The sequence below is a fragment of the Haliotis cracherodii genome, unplaced genomic scaffold (assembly GCF_022045235.1).
Source record: "Haliotis cracherodii isolate W230 unplaced genomic scaffold, xgHalCrac1.p SCAF_2, whole genome shotgun sequence".
NCBI classification, from domain to species: domain Eukaryota; kingdom Metazoa; phylum Mollusca; class Gastropoda; order Lepetellida; family Haliotidae; genus Haliotis; species Haliotis cracherodii.
Genome location: NW_027266275.1, coordinates 50,989,769 through 50,999,548, shown reverse-complemented (window position 1 = coordinate 50,999,548; position 9,780 = coordinate 50,989,769). Strand labels below are relative to the sequence as shown.

Sequence of the window (9,780 nt, the reverse complement as noted above, 5' to 3'; positions counted from 1 at the left end):
GTTGTTTATCTCAGCAACCACACGCTAAGCTGGTCTCAAGTGACATACGTTTCGAATTTAAATAACGGTATTCTTGCAGAAGAACTAATAACAGATGCAAATTGAATTAATTGAACTGAAATTTGATAATTGGTCAGAATCGTTAAGACATGTCGTGTTATGTAACATATACATATATACAAAGTGTAGCTTGTTACTTTCGTACATTGATAAAGTTCACGAAGGAGGGTAGTGTCATTAATCGAGGAAGTAGGAATTATCACATCCTGACAAGATGTCGTTTTGCGGTTGGTCTGGCAGTGAACATTATAAAGATCATTTCGAGACAGGTTGGCACCCAATGACAGTATTACATGTGATAGTAGTGTGTTGACCGGTTAATGGTTATGTAACTGAATTACTGATCTCGGCTGATCGTATTGCAATACACATAACATAAGGGTATCCCATCTGAAAAACAACGTAAGATCTTTGAGAAGGTTGTCGTAGGATGCTCCTTATGTGTATCTAACCACACACCTTCACTTTTCATGATGATACAAATCATGATTTAATGGTTAAGTGGGTTCCCAGTAATAAGCAGGGTTTTTCGCTAGACTAGAGCGAAAGATAGAAGATGTTTTTGGTCACGTTGTGTGCTCTGGCAGATTGTGCATTGTTTAGGGCTGGGACGAGTCCAAATTGACTACGTGGGTACCCACACCGCTATTACCCGACCCTACCCGGTTACCCTCTACAGGGCTCAAGAGTTTGGTACAAAATGTCCTTTGGAAATAATTTGAGTGCAGCCCTGGTAAAATGTATTTAAATATATGTATAAAACGATCTGGTCATGCATACACTGAAGTTGACTGAAGTGTTATTTTTATTCAAACCTATAAAGTTCAGAAGCAATGGTGCTTAGGCTGAAAGTGACTTGTAGTGTAACCATAGAGTTCTAGATGTTTTTTTTATGATTAAACAATATATCACGTAACTAACCACGGGTCTGGGTAGTCCTATTGGTACCCGGGTCCTACTCAGTACCCACCCGACCCGAGTACCCGAGTTACGCGTCCCAGCCCTAGTATTGTTATACCAGAAATAGCCAGAAATGTGTTTTGATGTGGTAAAAACATGACACTTGCTAGGTGTGTGAGGTCTATTTATTTATTGTTGGTAATGGGGGAAAAAGACACCCTGCACAATGAATGCAATAATAAACATTAGGGCAGGGCAGAGTATGATTTCATCATATTAGGACAAACGTTATGATACATACTAGGGCGGGGACGAGTCCAAGTTACTACCCGGGTACCCAACCTGACCCTACCCGGGTATCCACTGTAAGTCTCAAGAGATGGGTACAGACTCTCTTTTTGGGAATTGTTTTACCAGCTGGCAAAAAGTATTAAGATACAGGTATAAAAGGATCTGGTCATGCGTACACTTAAGTTGACTGAAGCTTTATCTATATTGAAACATATAAAAGTCAGAGGAAACCTGTCCTTGATACAAAACACTTCATCTAAACATTTCTATTTACACATATAAAAATTACATCTAGATTATCATCAAATCATTGATACACAATACAAGTAAGTTACTCAATGCACAAATTAATCCAATTAACACTCATACCAAAACCCAAAGGCAAATAAAATGAAATGAAATATGTCTGGAACACATACACTGTCATACACACTCAAACACTGACGGTGGTACAAGTAACATGTTAATATACTATTTATACCTACAGTGATTTATATATATACTCACAGGCAAAAGAAACGCAAGTTGAGTATGCAGTATGCATGTTAATTTGACTGAAGACAGTTTAATGGATTAAAAGGCAGATGACATAATTTTTATTTTTCAAATGTTAAGGGCTTACACAGTTTCGGGTCAATACCCAAAATGTCAGTCAATACCTGGTGTGACCACCATTAGCATTGATCACTGCCACACATCTCCTGTACATTGAGTGGATCAGACGATTTGTGAAGGCCCTAGGGATCCTCCTGCACACATCCAGAGCAGCTGTGCGTAGTTCATCGGCAGTTGTAGGAACTGGGCGCACATTGTGCAGATGCCTTTGAACCTCATCCCACAAGTGTTCAATGGGGTTCAGATCAGGGCTGAGGGCTGGCCACAGTAGAACACAGATGTTGTGTTGTTTGCAGAAAGGCCACGGTAGCTCTGGCAACATGGGGACGAGCATTGTCCTGCTGGAAAATGTTTTGTTGATGTGCAAAAAATGGAGCAACGTGGGGTCTGATCACTTGGTCGATATACCGCTGAGCAGTGATGCCGTGTCCCCGACCTTGAGCAACATTCAGAAAGCACATGGGTCCAAGTCTTGCATTAAGTCCAATCCCTGCCCATATCATGACGTTAGGTCCACCCCATGGATCCCTTTCCACAAAGTTTCTGTCAGCGAAACGATCACCCCACCGCCGCCAAATTCTGACTCTTCCGTCTGCATGGGAGACACAAAAGCGACTTTCATCAGAGAAGATGACATGCCTCCACCCACGGTGACGCCAATTGCGATGACCCTGTGCCCACTGAAGTCGTGCTTGTCGATGCCATGGTTGGAAAACAGGACGACGTGTTAGTCGGCGACATCTGAGGTTGTTGGAACGGAGACGTCGGATCACAGTGTCCCGGCTAATGTGTCGATTATGTGTTCCTATGGTCTGTCGAGCACTTTCACTTGCAGTTAGGAACGGATGTCGCTGGTGTTGACGGGTAATCTGCTGATCTTGTCGAGGTGTGGTGACCCTAGGACGATCTCTCTGAGGGAGGTCATCTGTGGTCTGTGTAGCATTGTATCGATGTTGGAGACGGTAAATTGTGGTTATGTTAACGTTGAAATGACAGGCAACATCTTCGACAGGCTCTCCAGCTTCCAAACGTCCGATAGCCTGGTTTCTCTGAATTTGAGTTAGGCGTGGCATTGTTGACCAAGGAGTGGTTGATCCAAGAATCGGCCACAGTTTTATACCCACTACAGTTCGTGACAGTTCGTGCATTTTCGATTTCGCGAGAAATGGGTGCATGATACCCACATATTTATTGAAATGGTGTGTTTTGGCGATTCGTTTTTTATGTTGCGTTTTTACTCGGGGCTTCCAAAATGCAACCAAAAATATTGATAACACCATCAGGCTTCACTACATGCTAAAACTCGTATCAATTTATGGTTCCGTGTTTGTTACCTATTTGCTTAAAACCACTTGCGTTTCTTTTGTGTGTGAGTATATTATACTGACATGTACACCTTAATAATTTGGACTACTAATCTTAAAATTGTTGTGATCTTCAACTTTGATTGATCAACAATGACATGCCTGTCCACCCTATATTGCAGTGGACAGACCCCATGAGCAGAACCTAACAAAAGACTAGATCTTTTTACTGATGATGCTTAGGTAACGCCTCCTTAAATATCTTACGCAGGCTAAAATGAGAAATACAGTTATTGTCGTTACATCAATGAAGATACTTGCTTTATACATCTATTTAATTACTGCATTAGAGATCTAAAATATACCAAATAACTTTATTTTCAATTTGCTGAAGTAAAACTAATGAATAAGATATAATCATTATACATACAGAAACTACTTCAGGTACTGTCTACCACACCTCTTCGTATGAGTCATCGCTCAAGCTGTCAATCACTTATTTCTACTCTTTTGTAGATTATGGTAATATTGACAGTAAATCTTTTAATATGCACAATTAAATAATCTATAAAAATATTGGTAAGAAAATAAGGTCTGTCATGTAACTTTAGTCGGGGGCTAAGATTACTTACACCATGTACACATTGGTCTAGAAGTTTGCACTTAATTATTGGAGCATGACGCTTAATACAGCAAATACGGTATCACAGTCCACTTTGATATAACTAGAATATTGCCGATAGAGACTCTGAGAGTAAAATAACACTGACAGACTTAAATCTCAGATTCATGCAGGCTTTAACACACAGTCTATAAGTCTATAAGGTTTGGTCTGTAGGCCCCACGTCTCTGCTTATGGGTTTTGCCAAATTGATAAACGTATGTAGTATGTACAAGTACAACCTATGTATGTTTAGGCTTTCCTCTGACATTAATATGACATGTTGCGATCAACTGAAATACTGTTGAAAGCAGTGTTGCCCTACTTACACCATGTACCCCGTCAAATTACTGTACAGCACATGATCCCTGACATCACAGGTCATACTCAGTTTAACTTTATCACCTAAAATCTTGCTGCTAGTTATGTGTCATGGCCATTAAAAATAGTTGATGTCTTTTTGTAAATTTAACCTGTCATCATGTACAAGATAAAAATGGTGTTGCAACTGACACTCATTACTGTTTATGTTTCAGGTACCTATGTGTGTTCTGCATGTAACAATGAGCTGTTTCACAGCAGGTCCAAGTTTGAGCATTCCTCTCCATGGCCATCCTTCACAGAGTTGATACGACCTGACAGCGTGTCACGTAGAACAGAGTCACCAAGAGCTGTGAAGGTAACTTCTCAGTCAGTGTTGTTTCTAGCAGTGGAGACTTAGTTACAATGTTAGTTGTTATCCCAACAATGTAAAGCAAAATGTTAGGCAGTTCCCTTGCATGAACTATAGGCTGATCACGGAGAATTGTTGGATGGATGTCCAGTAGGAGCATCTGTTTACTGTATGTTGACATATATCCTGTGGCCAGTGTTTATTGTATGTTGAAAGATGTCCTGTGGTTACTGTTTATTGTATGTTGACATATATCCTGTGGCCAGTGTTTATTGTATGTTGACATATATCCTGTGGCCAGTGTTTATTGTATGTTGACATATATCCTGTGGCCAGTGTTTATTGTATGTTAACATATATCCTGTGGCCAGTGTTTATTGTATGTTGACATACCCTGCAGTCAGTGTTTACTGTATGTTGACAGATATCTTGTGGCCAGTGTTTACTGTATGTTTTACAGATATCCTGTGGTCAGTGTTTACTGTATATTGACAGATATCCTGTGGTCAGTGTTTATTGTATGTTTTGCAGATATCCTGTGGTCAGTGTTTACTGTATGTTGACAGATATCCTGTGGTCAGTGTTTACTGTATGTTGACAGATATCCTGTGGTCAGTGTTTACTGTATGTTGAAAGATATCTTGTGGCCAGTGTTTATTGTATGTTTAGATATATCGGTGGCCAGTGTTTACTGTATGTTGACAGATATCCTGTGGTCAGTGTTTATTGTATGTTGACATTTCCTGTGGTTAGTGTTTACTGTATGTTGACATATCCTGTGGTCAGTGTTTAATGTATGTTGACATATTCTGTGGTCAGTGTTTATTGTATGTTGACATATCCTGTGGTCAGTGCTTATTGTATGTTGACATATCCTGTGGCCAGTGTTTACTGTTTGTTGACATATCCTGTTATCACGGTTACTACTGATTACTGTTTGTTTACAGATTTCCTGTGGCAAATGTGGCAATGGACTGGGGCATGAATTTATTGGTGATGGACCCAAGAAAGGCCAATCAAGATTTTGAATATTCAGTGAATCTCTCAAATTTGTTTCTAGTGATAGTAAGTAGCGATGTTTTGTTACGTATGTATCCTTGTTATGGTAACCAGCTTAACCCTAAATATCACTCTTGAGTTTACCGGAGAAACATGCCTACTGCACATGTCACCTCTGTAGCAGGTCGTGTAAGTTAACAACAAAATTTATTGCTCATTGTAAGTGGAATGAAAGGTTCAGTAGTTGGTACAATAGCATATGAAAGCACCTCTATCACACATCATGTATGTTGTGACACCTACATCCCTGTTGGAATCAGTTTGTTATGACAAACATGGAATACTGAGAGACTGTACATCTTGCAATCTTCCTTGCTCTCTTTTTGTGGAAACCTACTGCTTACTAGCCACATCTTTGTGTTTCTTAACTGAGAAGACTATGAGCAGATTAGCATTATAGGTAGGATCTCCCATTCAAAGTTTCAACTTCAATGAGCATGTGATTTCAGAGAAAAATGATAAATACAGAACACATGCTTTTAAGGGGGACTAGACAAACTAGCAGTCCTAGTTTGTGTTAAGTCATTCATAATCTGCTCACATTACATGTAGAGTCTGTATCAAGCCTAACGGTTAATCCCTTTACAAAGTGTTACAAAGTGACTAAGTCCCACTTTCACACACTACATTTGTGTAGTTTTGTTCTGTAATTGGGAAATTTTCTATAAATTGTATATTTATATGTTGTAACTATCCTTTCTAACACTGAGCATTTCTTCTTCGATCCTATGTGGAAACGAGCTTGAACAAAGTTTCCAGCTTCTAAAAAACAATCAACCTGAACACATCCCAACATCACCATGGTTAACATGGTTAACATCCAACACTTCAGCCATGTATGTGATCCCGTGCACAGCAACCCAACACAACCTGATGTCACATCATTCCCTTTCATCAGAGCTAACAGGCTAGAGGAACTGCGATCCACATATGGTCGAAGAAGAAATGCTTAATGTGAGATAGGATAGGTATATAAATATACAATTTACAGGAATTTTTCCAATCACACAACAAACAGACCCTATTTGTGAGGCAGAAGCACACACTAGCTGCAGTAATGCATGATATGGTTGTCATGGACAAAATGTGAATAGATTGTCTAAAAGTAAAAAGTATATCTTTAATGAAATGGTTTGTGAATAGGGTCTGTATTATACTATAGTCTGCACATCTTTTAAAGCCATAAAGATAATGGAACTATTTCATTTTCAGGACTGAAGTCCACATAGATAGTGAGTCCAGGTGCAGCCTCCGAATCTCAGGATTCTCTACCTCCACACCCCATCTTGACAACTGACTGACTGCACATTCTCTCTGTCTCTCCCACTCCACACTCTATGTTCTCCCTTGTCTGACTACAAACGGATATTAGCCATTTTGTAGACAAGACCTGTCAGTTTGTTTGATTTTAGCCTTTTTGAAAGTTTAACCTTTAAAAATGAAATGTGACAATGGCTACAACGGTGTCTTGGGAAGGTGGAATATTCCCTTGGTACCCTTGCTTTTGGTGGTTGCCAGTCAGGACGATCTGAACGATAATCAAGATCTATATTGTGATATAATTGGCCTTACTTCACAAATTACGTCAAATCATGTGAGCACCTTGGTTAAAAACATGAAAAGATTTGGCACACATGCTTTGCAAATCCTTCAATCATTTTACGCACCGGATGTCGATATAGTTACACGATTTTGATTGGCCTATGCAAAGACTTGTTAGACCACCCAAACTATACATATCTATGTATCTTCATAAGTCCAGCCGAGTTCGGCAGGGTGTAAACTGGACTAACATAGTCAGCTAACTCTCTTGCCTCAGGAACATGGTCAAAATGTGATTTACAACACTGTTAGAATTTTTGGCCAATGTTTCTTGTTTATAGAGTAATAGCATTTAAGTACCGGTATGACAATGGTATTTACATGGAGAGGGGTATTTGGACTTTATCAAATACCTTGTTTATCTCACTGGGTAACCTGATAAGGTTGATATTTCCACTTGCTTAAGAGTATAATATGCTCCATTGTAAATTCAACATTTGGTAACAATGAGAGATCAAGTTAATCCAGTTAATTCAATTTTTCACTCATAGCTATTGTTTTTTAACTTAGTGATTGCCTCACAAAAGCTTTTCTGTCTGAAGTCAATGGGGACCTTTTTTCCATTCTCACATACATGTATGTTTCAATAAAGGGGGCTGTGACCTATCACAATGAAGCTGTCCAGTCCCACTGACCCCTCTCTGTACCAGTTCGGAGCGTGTGAAGCTGGGTGGCCAGAGCCCCCTGTGGGAAAGCCCCCAAGTGGAAGTAACTCCGTCTGGCACAGAATCGGGCCACTGAGAATATGGAGAGCTTTGATACAACAGAGAAGGCTTACGGGTGTATTGTATATATATATATACTGATAATTTATATTTCATGAAGTTCTCAACACCATGGTAAATACTATGGCCATGTATCAGCCTCTTTCTCTACTGTATCAGATGTTTTTGATTGATTGCTTGTTTGTCTGTTGTTTAACTCCGCACTCAGCAATATTCCAGCTATATAAATAATAATTCATATCATGAGCATCGATAAACTTAATTGGGATGCAATGACACGCATCAACCAAGTCAGCGAGTACATAGACCTAGTATTGTTTTTTTTGGGGGAAAGGATTTCTTCTTTTCTGGCACTGTGATAAAGCTCCTGCAGGGCAAGGTTATTACTCTTCTACACTTTTGTAATTCATATCTTTGTATTTGGGCTGTTTATGGTTGCATACTTTTTTGTTTGGATTTGAGAAAACTTGCTCAGCTGATCACAAATGAATGGTATCTTTTATGAGACTTTCTCTAATCTAAGTATTATTAGTAGTAAATACAACCCACGATCAGTGACGACACCTTTGGTAACAGGCTCTGTTTTCTAGTGGTGTGTTGCTGAATATGCAAGAAAATATTATTGTAGTACAACTGTTGCAAACAGTGTAAGACTACACTTTGAACACAAAAACTTTCCTTTGGTTTTTCCTTGACCATGACCAACTAACATTACAGCAGATGTACATACATGTTCTGTGGGGTGTACCACACCTGTGCCAAACAGTCCTGTAACCAAGTTGTTGAAATCCAACTGTGGAAACATATCAATTGCATGTACGTACAAAGTATGTAAAATAGTGTACAAGGAATATGCAAGAAATGAGCTGGATGTTATTTTTGTTGTAAGATCACTCAAGAGCTTATGCAATTCTTTTGGGGGAGGAAATAACCTCTGATGCAATGTCTCCCCTTTCTGGGAAAGTTAATATAAATAAAACTGTAATTTTATGCTCTCTTGTGTTTTATTTAGCAGATGTGATGCTCACCAATATCAAATGTGAGAGGTCTCTACTGACACTGAACAATCCGTATGCAGTGAAGCCCCATTAATCCAGACACAAACCATTGAAATTGTCCAGATTATCAAGTTACTTGTACAGATATGTCTGGATTAACAAGTTGTTGTTTTGTATGAATGTCCTTTCAAACTATACTGACATACCCATCAGTAGCTTCTAGATGTTGGTGTTTCCAGATTGGTGAGGTCCGTTCTCTGTTGAACCCATTAATACCCCCATTCCACAGAGAATTGTGGCTCATCGGTCACTCATTGGAAGCAAAGTTTTTGACTTCCGGTAACCCCCCGAAGAGTATCGTATCACACTCCGATGATTCCGATTTGTGTTTGTTGACTATCAGGTCAGTGTCCGACGTGTCGGGCGTGATCCAATGAGGCGAAATCGTCCGATGAAGGAACTAAGCTCAGAGCTTAGTTCGCCATCGGACGCCATTTCCGGTCGCAAATCGAGTCAGTGTTGGATGAATGTCGAGTCAGTCCGATGTGTGTCGGGTTGTGCAACTATCGGACGTGTCTAGCCAACGTCTGACGGAAATCTGATGAGTGTCTAATAATTAATAGTCATCTGACGCTCATCTGATTGCAATCTGCGGTCTGCACCTGATAGCTGCCCATCACCAATTCGATTCTCATCGGAGGTTAACATGATATTTAGCACCGTCCGATTGCTATCCGTTGTGACATCAGACGGTAATCGCTCATTAACTCAACTGCCATCCGACACATATTGCATAGCAAGCGGACTACAAAAGGAGGGTCAGCCGACACTCACTTCGCAGATTTTCATCGGACACTACAGCACCAAGATCCTGAAGATGGCTCCAAGAAAG

At 39.8% G+C, this 9,780-nt stretch overlaps 1 pseudogene; it reads left to right on the top strand.

The window, feature by feature from the left end:
- Positions 1 to 198: 198 nt before the first annotated feature.
- Positions 199 to 8,880, top strand: LOC139468187 (methionine-R-sulfoxide reductase B1-A-like; annotated as a pseudogene).
- The last annotated feature ends 900 nt before the right edge of the window (positions 8,881 to 9,780 follow it).